This window comes from Trachypithecus francoisi, unplaced genomic scaffold (genome assembly GCF_009764315.1).
Source record: "Trachypithecus francoisi isolate TF-2019V2 unplaced genomic scaffold, Tfra_2.0 Lachesis_group1, whole genome shotgun sequence".
NCBI classification, from domain to species: Eukaryota; Metazoa; Chordata; class Mammalia; order Primates; family Cercopithecidae; genus Trachypithecus; species Trachypithecus francoisi.
Genome location: NW_022681454.1, coordinates 98,872,914 through 98,889,316, shown reverse-complemented (window position 1 = coordinate 98,889,316; position 16,403 = coordinate 98,872,914). Strand labels below are relative to the sequence as shown.

General features: G+C 39.4%; 1 pseudogene; it reads right to left on the bottom strand.

Moving 5' to 3' along the window:
* Nucleotides 1-593: 593 nt before the first annotated feature.
* LOC117084920 overlaps nt 594-16,403 on the bottom strand; it is a 97,887-nt pseudogene continuing 82,077 nt past the window's right edge.

Below are 16,403 nucleotides of genomic sequence, written 5' to 3'. Positions count from 1 at the left end.
TACATACAAAATAATTATAAAATAATACAAATATTGAAATATATATGTTATATGTAACATATATACACACATATATACACATTTTCTTTTTTCCAACAACATATATATGTTATGTATATACGTACAGAGCTAGAGATTCTCTACCTGAAAGTCCCATATGTTTTAGGTCAAAGTCATTGCTTAAGACTTTTAGTTTATTATGTTGACAGTTTCAGCTCTCTCATGTCATTTATGATCAGATCACTAACAAGTCTTTGCTACATACGTGTCGTGCAATTTCTCTTCCATTCATTGATGTGGACTGAAGAATAAAGGCGACTGAAGTATATTCCATGTTGATTACAGTATTTCCTCAAGATTTGAGTCCTTTGGAATGTTTAGATGTTAAAACTATAGCTGAAGTCTCTTCCACTTTCCTTACATTCATCATTCCTAACACCATGTCATCTAAAGTCAGAATATGTTCTGGATGCGTTTATAATTTTCTCACCAGGGTGAATTTTCTCATGCTATTTAAGATTAGTACATTGACTGAAGTCTTTCCCACATAAATGGCATTCATATGACTTTTCTCCAGTGTGTGTTCTCTCATGTCATCTAAGGTCAGAAGATAGACTGAAGGCTTTCCCACATAGAAGACATGCATGTAGCTTCTCTCCAGTGTGAATTCTTTTGTGCTCTCTAAAACCAGAGCTTTGACTAAAGGTTTTCCTACCTTTATCACATTCATAACATCTCTTTCCAAGGTGAGTTCTCTCATATCTTTGAAGGTTTAAGGATTGAATAAAGGCTTTCCGACATTGATACACTTATATGGTCTCCCTCCCATGTGAGTTTTCTTGTGTCTTCTAAGGTGAGAACACTGAGTGAAGGCTTTTCCACATAGATGACATGCATATGGTCTCTCTCCAGTGAGTCAGCTTGTGCTGTCTAAGGTGAAAGCAGTTAGTATAAGCCTTTTCACATAAATTACATTGATATGATTTACATTTAGTATGAATTTATGGATTTATGTTGTTGGGGACAACTGATTACTAAAGGATTTTCCACACTGTTTGCTGATGTAGGGTTTCTTTCCACTATGAGTTAACAAACATTGAGTCATTGTGGAACTGTGAGTGCAATCTTCTCCCAAATCATTATGTTCAAAGAGATCCTCTGGAATGAGAGATTTCTCCATTGTCAGACTGGTGGATGTGTCTTTTCTGATGATAGGATGCATGGATACCATGTGTTTTTTCCTAAGGGCACTTTCCCTGTATGGACTCTGGCCTTGAAGAAATTCTCTTCCTTCCCACCACAGCTCTTTTCCATGTTCCAGCTGCAAAATTATATAGGATTTGCTTATCTGATACCTGAGGGACACCAGGGGACTAATGTTTTCCAGCATCACATCTCTGTACAGCTTTCTATTGGATGTGTCCATCAAGAGAAAGTTCCACTCTTCTGGGTGAAGTCAATAGCTACATCTTCAAAGGTCACTTTCTTTAGTGAATGTGCTGTCAAGAGCTCAGTTTCTGTCTGTCTTCTTCTGGATTTTCACTTGCAGATGCTTCAGGCACTAAGAAGAGCTGGAGCTGAGTCAAGTTAGAGAGCTGAGCTGAGCGAAATACAGGAGTAGAGGAAATAGCAGAAAGGCACTGGGAGCTCACTGCATCCCCAAGTAGCCCATTCCTGCCTGGCACCACAGGCATCCATCAGGAGGGTGGCCAGAGGAGTAGGGGGTAAAACTTCACAGGAAGGTCTTCTCTAGCTGAACTTTGTAACAATTTGAACGGAACGAGAAGCCTCCTAGCCAGAACTCCTGTATTTCATTTTCTTTATCCACTCGTTGATTGATGGGCGTTTTGGCTGGTTCCACATTTTTGCAATTGCAAATTGCGCTGCTATAAACATGTGTGTGCAAGTTTCTTGTTTGTATAATGACTTATTTTCCTCTGGGTAAATACCTAGTAGTGGGATTGCTGGATCAAATGGTAGATCTACTTTTGGTTCTTTAGGGAATCTCCACACTGTTTTCCATAGTGGTTGTACCAGTTTACATTCCCATCAACAGTGTAAAAGTCTTCCCTTTTCACCACATCCACGCCAACATCTATTTTTTTTTTATTATAGCCATTTTTGCAGGAGTGAGGTTGTATCACATTGTGGTTTTGACTTGAATTTTTCTGATAATTAGTGATGCTGATTACTTTCCATATGCTTGTTGGCCATTTGTATATTATCTTTTGAGAATTGTCTATTCATGTCCTTAGCCCACTTTTTGATGGGATTATTCATTTTTTCTTGCTGATTTGGTTGAGTTCTTTGTAGATTCTGGATAGTAGTTCTTTGTTGAATGGATAGATGAGGATTTTCTCCCACTCTGTGAGTTTCTTTTGCTGTGCAGAGGCTTTTTAGTTTAATTAAGTATCATCTATTTATCTTTGTTTTTGTTGCATTTGCTTTTGGGTTCTTGGTCATGAAGTCTTTGCCTAAGCCAATATCTGGAAGGGTTTTTCTGATGTTATCTTCTAGAATTTTTATGGTTTCAGGTCTTATATTTAAGCCTTTGATCCATCTTGAGTTGATTTTTGTATAGGGTAACAGATGAGGATCCAGATTTAGTCTTCTACATAGGGCTTGCCAATTATCCCAGGACCATCTGTTGAATAGGGTGTCCTTTCCCCATTTTATGTTTTTGTTTGCTTTGCTGAAAATCAGTTCACTGTAAGTATTTGGCTCTATTTCTGGGTTCTCTATTCTGTTCCATTGGTCTATGTGCCTATTTTTATATCAGTACCATGCTATTTTGGTGACTATGGCCTTAGAATATAGTTAGAAGTCAGATAATGTGATGCCTCCAGATTTGTTCTTTTTGCTTAGTCTTGCTTTGGCTATGTGGGCTCTTTTTGGTTCCATATGAATCTGAGGATTGTTTTTTCTAACTCTGTGAAGAATGATGGCTTTTTTTTTTGAGATGGTGTTTTGTTCTTGTTGTCCAGGCTGGAGTGCAATGGCACAATGTCAGCTCACTGCAACCTCTGCCTCCTGGGTTTAAGAGATTCTCCTGCCTCAGCCTCCCTAGTAGCTGGGCATACAGGTGCCCACCACCACATCCAGCTAATTTTTTGTATTTTTAGTAGAGACGGAGTTTTACTATGTTGGCCAGGCTGGTCTTGAACTCCTGACCTCAGGTGATCCACCCACCTCAGCCTCCTAAAGTGCTGGGATTACAGGCATGAGCCACTGCTACCAGCTAATGGTGGCGTTTTTATGGGAATTGCATTGAATCTCTAGATTGCTTTTGGCAGTATGGTTATTTTTCACAATATTGATTCTACCCGTTTATGAGCATGAGATGTGTTTCCATTTGTTTGTGTCATCTATGGTTTCTTTCAGGAGTATTTTGTAGTTTTGCTTGTAGAGGTCTTTCACATTCTTGGTTAGGTATATTCCTAATTATTTTATTTTATTTTTGCAACTATTGTGAAATGGTTTGAGTTCTTGATTTGATTCTCAGCTTGGTCACTGTTGGTGGATAGCAGAGCTACTGATTTGTGTACATTAATTTTGTACCTTGAAACTTTGCTGAATTCATTTACTAGTTCTAGGAGCTCTTTGGATATGTCTTTAGGGCTTTCTAGATATACGATCATATCATCAGCAAACAGAGACAATTTGACTTCCTCTTTACTGATTTGGATGCCCTTTATTTCTTTCTCTTGTCTGATTGCTCTGGCTAGGACTTCCAGTGCTATGTTAACTAGAAGTGGTGAAAGTGGGCATCCTTGTCTTGTTCCGGTTCTCAGGAGGAATGTTTTAAACTTTTCCCCATTCAGTATAATGTTGGCTGTGGGTTTGTCATAGGTGGCTTTTATTACCTTAAGGTATGTCTCTTCTGCGCCAATTTTGCTGAGGGTTTTCATCATAAAAGGATGCTGGATTTTGTCAAGTGCTTTTTCTCTGTCTCTTAAGATGATCATGTGATTTTTGTTTTTAATTCTGTTTGTCTGGTGTATCACATTTATTGACTTGCATATGTTAAAGCATCTCTGGTCTGAAACCCAGTTGATCATGGTGGATTATCTTTTTGATACGCTCTTGGATTTGGTTCACTAGTATTTTGTTGAGGACTTTTGCATCTATGTTCATCAGAGATATTGGTCTATAGTATTCTTTTTGTTGTTGTTGCGTCCCTTCCTGGTTCTGGTATAAGGGTGACGCTGACTTCATAGAATGATTTAGGGAAGATTTCCTCTTTCTCTGTCTTTTGGAATAGTGTCAATAGGATTGGTACCAATTCTTCTTTAAATGCCGGATAGAATTCAGCTGTGAATCCTTCTGGTCCTGGACTATTTTTATTTTTATTTTTTAACCATTTCAATCTTGCCTCTTGTTATTGGTCTGTTCAGAGTTTTTATATCTTCCTGATTTAATTTAGGATAAATTTCCAGAAATTTGTTCATCTCTTCTAGGTTTTCTAGATTATACATGTAAAGGTGTTCATAGAAGACTTGAATACACTTCCATATTTCTTTGGGATTGGTTGTGATATCTTCCATAAAGCAAACATTTTTTTTTAAAAGAGGGTGGACAAAGATTTATAGGGCAACATTTAAAAACAGATGTAGGCCGGGCGCAGTGGCTCAAGCCTGTAATCCCAGCACTTTGGGAGGCCGAGACGGGCGGATCACGAGGTCAGGAGATCGAGACCATCCTGGCTAACACGGTGAAACCCCGTCTCTACTAAAAATACAAAAAACTAGCCAGGCGAGGTGGCGGGTGCCTGTAGTCCCAGCTACTCGGGAGGCTGAGGCAGGAGAATGGCGTAAACCCGGGAGGCGGAGCTTGCAGTGAGCTGAGATCCGGCCACTGCACTCCAGCCTGGGCAACAGAGCGAGACTCCGTCTCAACAAAGAAAAACAAACAAACAACAACAACAAAAACAAAACAAAACAAAACAAAAAAAACAGATGTAATTAATGATTTCAGGCAACATAGATCTCAAGGGTCAAAACACTAAATGGTTAAAAGCAGGGTTATTTTTATCATGAACACTACATTGCACAATGAAGTTATAACAGTTATAAAACTTTATGCATTGACTAACATCAACACCTACAGTAAAAAATTATCAGGAGAAAAGGAGAAATGTGCAGAAATACTATAGCTCCAGAAAAATCTAACAGCCTTGTCGCAGACTTTGAATGATACAAGTGGTCACTTAGGTTTTTGGCTTCATATTCTTTCCCTTGAGAACTGCCCTTCTTCTAACCCTAAGAATGTTTTGGTGGCATTAATCAAGAGACTGTATCTTCCCCACCAAGGCACTGAGCAAATGTAGTGGACACTGGATACTCCGCTTCGATTCTTTGGGATTCGTTTTTTGCCAGTTTTGTAAGCCCATTCTCAGCTTTTGTGTGCTTTGCCAGTAAGGCTTTGCACCTGAGCCCTTTGGAGGCTGGGCCTTGGGCACTAGGTCTGCCTTGTCTACATGTAAAGCTGAAAGTGCCTGGAAGGTTTATGGCCCTCCAATCTCTCCACACCCAGGGCTTCTTTGCCCCAGGATGACATGCTAGGAGGTATAATTTATGATCCACAGCTCTCATATCAGGTTTTGGAAATTGCAAGGCTTTTTTTCCCTTCTCTAGCTTTCCCCACTCCCTTACTGTTTTCTCTCAGAAGCATATACTTAAGAAATCACTCTCAATGGAATCTTTTGAGTAAGTCTTAAGATGTGAGACTGTGAAACTTAACCTGAGATAGCACATAGCCTGAGCTGACCAATCAGAGTGGCTTATCTTTCTGACTCAAGAATTGGCCAGAGGTGGGCAATTTACCAAAACTGGGGAAATCAGAGTCCTTTATCTTGTCTTTATTTGTGTGTTGGAAGAAAGATTGTTTCTCTATTTCTGTGATTACAATATGTAAGGAATATACAAGGCTAGATTTACTAGAAGCTGATCTTGTTGTACATAGAGACTGCCTGAGGAAAGAAGAGAGAGGCAAGCAAAACTACAAGATGAAGCAAGAAAGATAGTACCAATAAGAATTGTTAATATAACAGGGATTTCTAAAACAAAAACTTAAGCAAAGGCTAGATCTAGGGATTCAAATGATAACTTATCATTTGAAGGGCCGGCCCCAGAGTGCCTGTGCCTTTGGGTGGTGTGACATCTCAATGTCACCTTGTTTGGACTGATGATGATTAAGCCCTGAAAACCAGACTAGATGATGGATGTCTTGGCAGATGCCTATGTAGATGGCCGACATTGAAGAGCAGACCTGCTTCATTCCTTGGCACTATGTAAACAACCTTAATTAAAGAGGAGAAGAATTGAGCCCCAAATTCCACTCCTGGTGGAATAGGGACTTGAAACAGATATTAAATTGACTTGTAGAAAAATAAACTAGGCTGTATTTCTGCTGTGTTATGATTGAATGTATCCTCTAAATTTGATGTGTTGGAAACTTAATACCCAATGTGGCAGTATTAAAAGATGAGGCCTTTAAGAGGTGATGGGATCATGCATGCTCTGCCTTCAGGAATGAAGCAATCCATTAATGGAACAACAGATTAAAGGGTTAATGGATTAATGGTGGCTATACAAGAAAAGAGAGACCTGAGCTAGCACAACCAGTCTTCTCACCATCTGATGCCCTGTGGCCCCAATTCGGGAATCTTCAGAGTCCCCACCGGCGCAAAGGCTCTCACCAGATTTGGTCCCTCACCCTGAGACATTTCAGCCTCCATCACTGTACAAAATGCATTTCTTTTATTTATAAATTACTCATTCTAGGTATTCTGTAAGCAACAGAAAATGGACTAAAACAGAAAATTGGTAGTGAAAAGTGAGGTGTTGCTGATAACAAATACCTGAAAGTGTGGAAGCTGCTTGGGAACTGGGTAATGGACAGGGGCTGGAGGAATTTGGAAAAATAGGCTAGAGAAAGCCTAGATTCTGGTGAAGCCTTAGAGTATAAGAAGACTAGGGAAAGTTTGGAAGTCCTTAGAGGCTGGCGAAGTGGTCATGACCAGAATGTTGATAGAAATGTTGACGGCAAAGGCCATGCTGATGAGACCTCAGATGGAAATGAGGAATAAGGTGTTGGGAACTGGAGCACAGGTCACCCTTGCTACACCATAGCAAAGAACACAGCTGTGTGGCCACACCCTAGGGCTTTGTGAAAAGCTGAACTTAAGAGTGATAGAATAGAATATCCCATGGAAGAAATTTCTAAGCAGCAAAGTGTTCAGGCTGCTGTGTGGTTACTTCTAACTGCTAATGGTAAACTTCTAGAGAAAAGGGAAACAGTAGAAAAATTTGGAAATTTATCAGCTTGGCTATGTGAAATAGCATTTTCAGGAGAGGAATCCAAGAGTATGGCCTAGAGAGACCATCTGCTAAGGAGATTGGTACAGAAAACAGAAATCATCAAGAGAATAGAAGAAAGACCCAAAGGCATTTCAGAGGTCTTTAGGGCTGCCCCTCTCATGGCAGGTCTGCAAGCCTGGGAGGGCAGAGTAGTACTGGGATACAGGTCCAGGGAGGGCTCCTTGCAGGTTTGCAGCAGGCTCCTTGCGGGTGACTCTGCACCCTACACCAGGCACAGCTGAACTGCAGCTGCGGAAGGTATAAACCTTGGCGGAGTCCACGTGGTACTAATTCTGCAGGCTCGCAGAGAGCAAGAGCTATAAATGTTTGGCAGCTTCTACCCAGATTTCAGAGAATGTTATGGAAATCCTGGGAACCTAAGCAGAGACTTATCACAGGGGCTGGAACCACCACAGACAGACCCCAGTAGAGCAATGCGCAGCTGAAATGTGGGGTTGAGGCACTGCAGAGAGTCCCCACCAGGGCAGTGCCTAGTGGAGCCATGGCCACTGCAGAGAGTCCTGACTAGGATGAAGCCTAGTGGAGCCCTGGGAGCAAGACTGCCACCATGACCTCAGAACTGTGAAGTAATCAGCAGTATGCAACATCTACCTAGGAAAGCTTCAGGCACTGGACTCCAACTCAAAGGAGCAACCATGTGGGCTGCACCCAGCAAAGCCATAGGAGTGCAGCTGTCTGAGGCCTTGAGGGCCCAGCCCCTGCTCCAGTGTGTCCAGAAGGCAGTGTGTGAACTCAAAAAAGATTATTCTCCAGCTCTAAGATGTAATGTCTGTCCCGCTGGGTTTTGGATTTGCTTGGGGCCTGTTATTCTTTTCTTTTTGCCTATTTCTCCCTTTTGGAATGGGAATATTTGCCTTAATCCTATACTACCATTGTGTAGACTGTAGGCTTTGGGCTTTTGAGTTGGTGCTGGACCAAGTTAGAATTTTGCCTTAATCCTATACTACCATTGTGTAGACTGTAGGCTTTGGGCTTTTGAGTTGGTGCTGGACCAAGTTAGAATTTTGGGGCTATAAGGATGGAGTGAGTATATTTTGCATGTGAAAAAGAAATGAATTTTGGGGGGTTGGGGTGGAATGCTAGGGCTTGAATGTTCTCCAGATTTCACGTGTTGGAAGCTTAATTTTCAATGTATAATTTTCTATATTTATATATATATTTTCTTTGAAAATTACTCCGTTTCAGTTATTCTATTATAAGCAACAGAAAAGAGACAAAGATATGCTGCATTTGAGTTTGTGACTAAAATTTAAACTCACTCTACTTCCTATTAACACTTGTGGGATGTGGTCAAAGGAGCTTGGGAAAGCAGAACTTTACTTCAACTCCAATTCCCCACCCCCTCCCCCGCAACAATTCAGTCTTTGTCATGTAACAGGGCTTATGGAGTTAGTATAGTATTTACTTTTAAAAGAAATATGTCAATTTCATATCAAGATTTTTTTGGCTTTTGCATTCAATTTAATAACTGTATTACAATTATTTATAAATATTTACAATATAATCTTGCTCTTCTGGCTATTCTAGCTCCTGTTTTTCCCGGGGCCTGGGAGAACTTTCCTTTTACTGATATAAAACTTTATGGTCTAAACTGACTTACATGACTGTTCATTGTCTTGCTACAAAATCTTATATTTGGATGCAACTACCAAGCCACACATGATTCATTGTTCATCTTTTAGTTTACTCCAGATGAAGAATTCACAAGATTTAAAAAAATGAATACATTATCCCAGAATAAATTTTGGTCTCTGAAGTTTTGGTATCTGTTCTAATAATGAAAATAGTACATGGATGATGAGGTAGAATTTTATAGAAAAAGAAGAATAGTAGGGCTTTTAATGCATATATTCTCAAGTCTTAAGAATGTATCTCAACAGGATAAATGCAGATCAACTTTAAAAAAAAACTAAAAAAGAGTTTCTTTAGTGTGTCTTAATTCATAATTTTAAAATAGTGATGCATATGTTGAACATCTTTCTAAGTAGGAATATAGGTAAAGAGACAGACTGATGATAAGGCGGGAAGCCTTTAAAACTGAACACTGAGCAGGGCTGTGGCAACTAGAATAATCACATTCATTGAGATTCTTATTCTAAGTCTGAACTCTTAGAAAGGGCTACTTCATTCCTGATTGTCTGTCTGCCAGGTTCATCTGCTATAATTTCCCAGACATTTATGACTGTTACATTTGTAATGATTTTCCTATGACAAAAGTATGAGAAGCAAAAATTGCACTGCTGTTGGTTAATGAAATAACAGCTGCCCGAGAGCAAATCTTTCTCAGTAGTGGGAATGGATTAAAAAAATAAATATTTACTGAGTTTTCATACTCTGTAGTTGGCACCATACCAAACCCTTAGCAAATATAATGTGTAAAGGAAATTGTTTATGGAGACAGTTTGAGAACTACTCTTTAGTCATACGCATCTCAATTAAAATCCAGGCTCTCCTTTGTCTTCCTCTCTCTGTTCTTTGAAGATGCAGATAACTTCTGTATATTCCCACTACTGAAGATTTTTTTTTTTAACTTTTATTTTAGGTTCAGGGGTACATGTGCAGGTTTCTTATACAGGTAAATATGTGTCACAGGAGTTTGGTGCACAGATTATTTCATCACCCAGGTAATAAACATAGTACTTGATCCTTATCCTCCTCCCATCCTCCACCCTCAAGTAGGCCCCAGTGTCTATTGTTCCTTTCTTTGTGTCTATATTTAATCGACACTTAATTCCCACTTATAAGTGAGAACATGTGGTATTTGGTTTTCTGTTCCTGTGTTAGTTTGCTTAGGATACTGGCTTCCAGCTCCATCTAACTTGCTGCAAAGGACACGATCACATTCTTTTTTATGGCTCTATAGTACTCCCTGGTGTACACGTAGCACATTTTCTTTATCCAGTCCACCATTGATGGGCAATTAGGTTGATTCCATGTCTTTGCCCTTGTGAATAGTGCTATGAATTAACATACACGTGCATGTGTCTTTATGGTAGAACAATTTATTTAACATATTTCTTTGGGTATGCACTCAGTAATGGTACTGCTGGGTCGAATGGCAATTCTGTTTTAAGTTATTTGAGAAATCCTATGGCCGGGGGCGGTGGCTCACGCCTTTAATCCCAGCACTTTGGGAGACCGAGGTGGGCGGATCAGGAGGTCAGGAGATCGAGACCATCCTGGCTAACACGGTGAAACCCCGTCTCTACTGAAAATACAAAAAATTAGCCAGGCATGGTGGCGGGCGCCTATAGTCCCAGCTACTCGGGAGGTTGAGGCAGGAGAATGGCGTGAACCCGGGAGGCGGAAGTTGCAGTGAGACCGTGCCATTGCACTCCAGCCGGGCCATAGAGTGAGACTCCGTCTCAAAAAAAAAAAATAAATAAAAATAAAAGGAAATTGTCAAACTGCTTTCCACAATGTCCAAACTAATTTACATTCCCACCAAGAGTGTATAAACATTCCCTTTTCCCCGCAACCTCACTAGCATCTGTTATTTTTTGACTTTTTATCAATAGCCATTCTGACTGGCGTGTGAGGGTATCTCGTTGTGGTTTTGATTTGCATTTCTGTAAATGTTGAGCATTTTTTCATACGCTTGTTTTGACCACAAGTGTATCTTTTGAAGTGTCTATTCATGTCCTTTGCCCACTTTTAAAAATGGGATTCTTTGTTTTTTTTTTGCTTAAATTCCTTATAGATTCTGGATATTAGACCTTTGTCAGATGCATAGTTTGCAAATATTTTCTCCCATTCTGTAGGTTGTCTGTTTATTCTGTTGATAGTTTCTTTTGCTGTTTAGAATCACTTTATTTTAATTAGGTCCCATTTGTCAATTTTTGTTTTTGTTGCAATTGCTTTGGCATCTTCATCATGAAATCTTTGCCAGATCCTATATCCAGAATAGTATTTTGTAGGTTATCTTCCAGGGTTTCTATAGTTTTAGGTTTTATATTTAAGTCTTTAATCCACCTTGAGTTAATTTTTGTATATGGCTACCCAAGATTTTAAGATTTAATAGAACACCAATGATGCCAGATTTATTTTGCTTTCAAGTATAAAATTGTGTTATAATATTGTCCCAATGCCTTCTTAATCTAAACAGACTCCTGACACCCTATGCTTGTCAGCAACCCGTCTCCTCCAAATCTGATACACCTGACTTTCTGAGAACCTGTGCTTTAATGAGTAAACTCACACAGCTGCAACATATGCTGCCCCCTCCTGGCATCTTTTAAAAAGGTAAAATCTGGTAAGAAAAGAGTTGGTTCAGATGCTCTTTGCAAATATACTACTCGAATATGGCCCTTCATGTACTTATTCTCCCTTCTTGCTTAGAGTTATCCACTTTTGGGGAAGCAAAATAATCTTGAGTAGGTCATCTCTTCTCTTAGTATGTCTAACCTGATAGAATTTTGAAACTTTCTGGTGATTCTCTTTTGCCATTTAATATGCAGCAGAGCAGTAGTTGATGCTCATAAGGGGGAAAAAAAAACAGATGAACTCTTTGATGAATATAAGTTTTCCTACTATTTATACTACACATACAAATTTGAGGCAGAAGCCATGACATTCACCTGGAGCACTTGGCCATACTAAGTCAAAATTAAATGAAACATTTCTTGCCACATTACTACATACTTGCTTTAATTTTAATTGAAATGACCCAGTAACATTTGCAATAAGGTAGCTAGCTGCTGGTAAACTATGCCATGCATATGAAAACTTTTAAAATTGTATTACTAGTTCATATAAAAAAGAGCAATGCTAATTCACTGGATTAAATGGCTAATTATCTTTAAAGTGTAAACAGGCCAGGTGCGGTGGCTCATACCTGTAATCCCAGCATTTTGGGAGGCCAAGACAGGTGGATCACGAGGTCAGGAGTTCAAGACCAGCCTGGCCAAGATGGTGAAACCCTGTCTCTACTAAAAATACAAAAATTAGCTGGGCGTGGTGGCAGGCGCCTATAATCCCAGCTACTTGGGAGGCTGAAGCAGGAGAATTGCTTGAACCCGGGCAGTGGAGGTTGCAGTGAGCCGAGATTGCACCACTGCACTCCAGCCTGGGCAATAGAGTGAGACTTCATCTTAAAAAAAAAAAAGTGTAAACAATCTGAATTGAGGCATTCTTAAAAATGTTACATCAAGAAAAACAACACGAGAAGCATGATTGATACATTTTGAATTGTGAATGACAAAAATTCTTGTAATCCATTTGCTTATTGCTTGCTTGAAAGAACAATCAAAAGTAGATTGATCACGGGTAGTTTTGTTTTTGTTTTTGTTTTGTTTTGTTTTGAGACAGGGTCTCACTCTGTCACCCAGGCTGGAGTGCAGTGGTGCAATCTCAGCTCACTGCAACCTCCGCCTTCTGGGTTCCAGTGATCCTTCCACCTCAGCCTCTTGAGTAGCCGGGACCACAGGTGTATGGCACAATGCCTGGCTAATTTTTGTATTTTTTGGTAGATATGGGGTTTTACCATGTTGCCCAGGCCGGACTCGAACTCCTTAGCTCAAGCGATCTACTCACCTCAGCCTCCCAAGTGTACTTTTTGCGTTAGTTATTGTTGAATGTCTAGTATCCGCCATAAGGCCTAGCATGTAGTAAGCTCAATGATGTTGATTGAATGAACAATTGATTCCTAGCTCTTTTATTTGTAAAGATGCCCGATTCTTCACATTAATTTATGAAATGGTGTTTAAACTTAACAGTAGATACAACCTTTACAATAAGCAAATGTGTTCTCTTTATATGTTGCTGGTCAAAATGTGGTTCCTGGATCAGCAGCACTGGCATCACCAAGGAGCTTGTGAGATTTACTGAATCTCAGGCTCTACCCCATACCTACTGAATCAGAATCCGCATTTTAATAAGATCCCGAGGTGATTCATATGCACATTAGAGTCTCAGAAGCATGGCTTTAAAGGACCTAAGCTGCAATTATTATTTCTGTTTTCCATGTAGCTATAGAATTTATTGTCCCATAGATTTCTGTTTTCCTAAATAAAATTATTCTGTGACCAGACTTCTCACTACTTTCTGACTGAGTCAATGCAAAATAAATTTTTCACATCTTTGTTTCCTTCTTTCTTTTGTAAGATTGCTCAGGCTTAGCAACTGTGTGAATTCCTACTCCTGAGCTGTGAATCAGGGGGCTTTTTATTTTCTTTTTTTTGGAAATGGAGTTTTTGGTCTTGTTGCCCAGGCTGGAGTGCAATGGCGTGGTCTCAGCTCACTACAACCTCCGCCTCACGGGTTCAAGCAACTCTCCTGCCTCAGCCTCCTGAGTAGCTGGGATTACAGGCGCCTGCCACCACACCTGGCTAATTTTTTGTGTTTTTAGTAGAGATAGGGTTTCATCATGTTGGCCAGACTGGACTTGAACTCCTGACCTCAGGTGATCCAGCCGCCGCAGCCTCCCAAATGGCGTGGTGGCTCACGCCTGTAATCAGGGGGCTTTTTAAAAGGGTAACTCCCTTCTAGGGCTCCTTGATTAAACACGTTTTAAATGATTGAACCAGTGGTTGGCTATGAAGACATTACTGCTTATACAGTTTACTTCTTTAAAAGTGTGTTTGTTGCAGTGCAGACTCAGCACTTAAGGGAAGACTTCCTGCCACAAAATATTTGTAACTGCTCCTGAAAGAGAAAGCAATTATCACAAGTCAGTTAGGTCTTAAAACAAAAAATCAAAACAAAATAAAACAAAAACAAACGTTTTACTGAGATCACCCATGTGCAAATTTATGAAGGGGTCGGATCACTTGTTAATTTTATTTTTATCTGCTTTTCACTTAATTGTTATTAACTCAACAGCATATTTTTTATTAGAAAGAACATTTTGTCTATTTTTAACTCGCCTAAAGTTATTAAGATTTTTAGTACAGAAAAGCACTTATGGTGGTTGTTAATTATTCTACTCATCGTAATGAGATGCTTACCTAAAGTAGGTATCTTCAAAGTCAGCTCCTGCATCCAAAGCGTGTGTACTAGCTGCAGGGGAGCTGCAGGTATGCCTGGTATCAGGCCATTCTTTGCCTGAGGAGAGGTCCGTATATGGGCCTTGAGGCTAACGGCAAGAGAAAGAAAATGCATTTGGAAAAAATAAAGTGCCACCACATGTGCAGGCTTCCATCTTGGTACTTTTCACTCTTTGTAGAAATTGTTTGCTAGAAGGTTGTAAAAAGTCGTGGAAAAAGCCTGGGACTTTGGACTGAGACAGATTCAGGTTCTGTAACTTCGTGAGTACTCTCAGAACTCCATTCTATTTTTTTTTTTTTTTTCTTTTTAACAGTAATAGTTTTGAGCTTTGGGATATTTATTATCTTGTGGTTATTATTTTGTGGTATATTTATTTACTGGTTTATTATTTTCTTTTCTTATGAAAATATAACTAGTGAGGACAAGTGACTTGTTGGTCTATATGCCTGTGTCTAGCATACTGCCTTGCGTGTAATAAGTGCTCCCTGTAGATGACTGCATAAATGAAAGTGTTTAGGTGTGTACTAATAGTTCAGGCACTACATGTTAATTCATCCTCATGCTATCCTTGTAATGTAACAATAATTAACACTTACTGTTCCAGACAATGTTCTAGATTCTCAGTGCTTTACACTTAGTAACTCATCTGATGGTTTTAACAACCATTTGATGCTTGTAAGTAGGTATTAGTGTTATAATTTTCATTTGTAGATGAGGAGACTGAGGAACAAAAAGGTGAAGTTGCCCAAGTTAACACCCATAGACAATTAAGCTAGATTTTGAACCAGGTGGTTTGGCTTCAATATCCATGTCCTTAACCCACCCATATAGAGTGGTTCATCAGTGCTCCCTTTTGTGGGTAAGGAAGTCAAGATTTAGATAGATTCTGCATAATCACACTTTTGAAAGTTGGCAAAGCAGGGAACTGGGCCTGGGATACCCATGTACAGGCTAGAGTTCTTTCCGTGATATCACAGTTCTAGACGTTTTATTATGATCCCAGAGACATAGATTTCCAAGGAGAGCCAATTGTCTGTCTCCATTGCCAAAAAGGTCAAGAACATTCATCATGAGGAGTATGGTAAAAACAAAATAAAACTTCCCTATACTTCAGCAATAAACTTTTACATATAAGCCAGTAATATCCTTTGTGGTTCCGGTCAACACGTCTTAAAAAAAATGTGTAAAGGTGTTAGGGAAAGTCTAACAATTACATGGAAAAGGGAAGGCAGAGCTGCTGTGTAAAGGCATATTAGCAAATGAGTGAGTTTCAATTTACGAATACAAGGACTGACAATAAATTCGAACTTGCCTGACATCTAAGAATGACAAAGTATATTACTGGCTTTTAAAATAATCCCAAAGAACCAATGAAGCTTAAAATATTTAAGTTTTTAGAGTTTAGGGTAAATGCTAAGTTTTAGAGGTTGGATTGTAAGCTAATGGAAATTCCTAGAGCAGTTGGAATGAATTTATGAATGTGTTTTTAAGGTTTTAGATAAGTAAATGGAAACATCACTAATGTGTCATTGCAGAAAATTTGGCTTTATTGTTTGTTTCTTAATTTTTTTTAAAAAATTATGGTTTTTATAGAGACGGGGGGTCTCACTATATTGCCCAGGCTGGTCTTGAACTTCTGAGCTCAAGGCATCCTCCCACCTTGGCGTCCCAAAGAGTTGGAATTACAGGTCTGAGCCACCATGCCCAGCCTGTTGTTTGGTTCTTGTCCTTGAGATAGACATCTAAGAACTTGGTGTCTGGGATCAAAGGGTCTGAGTTTGAATCTTAGCTCTGCCCCTTACTTGTTATGTGACCTTGAGCAAAGTTTTTAACTTCTTGGTTCCTCAGTTTCTTGATCTGTACAATGGGATACTGATGATCCTCACTTCATAGGTTTAGAGAGAATTAATTGAATTAATTTTAAATGACATTTAATTACATTTTAAGCACATGAAAATGCTTAAAACAGAGACAAGCATATTGTCAGGGCTCAATAAAGGTTGGCTGTTACCATTAACTATTGTGAATGCACAGATGGCA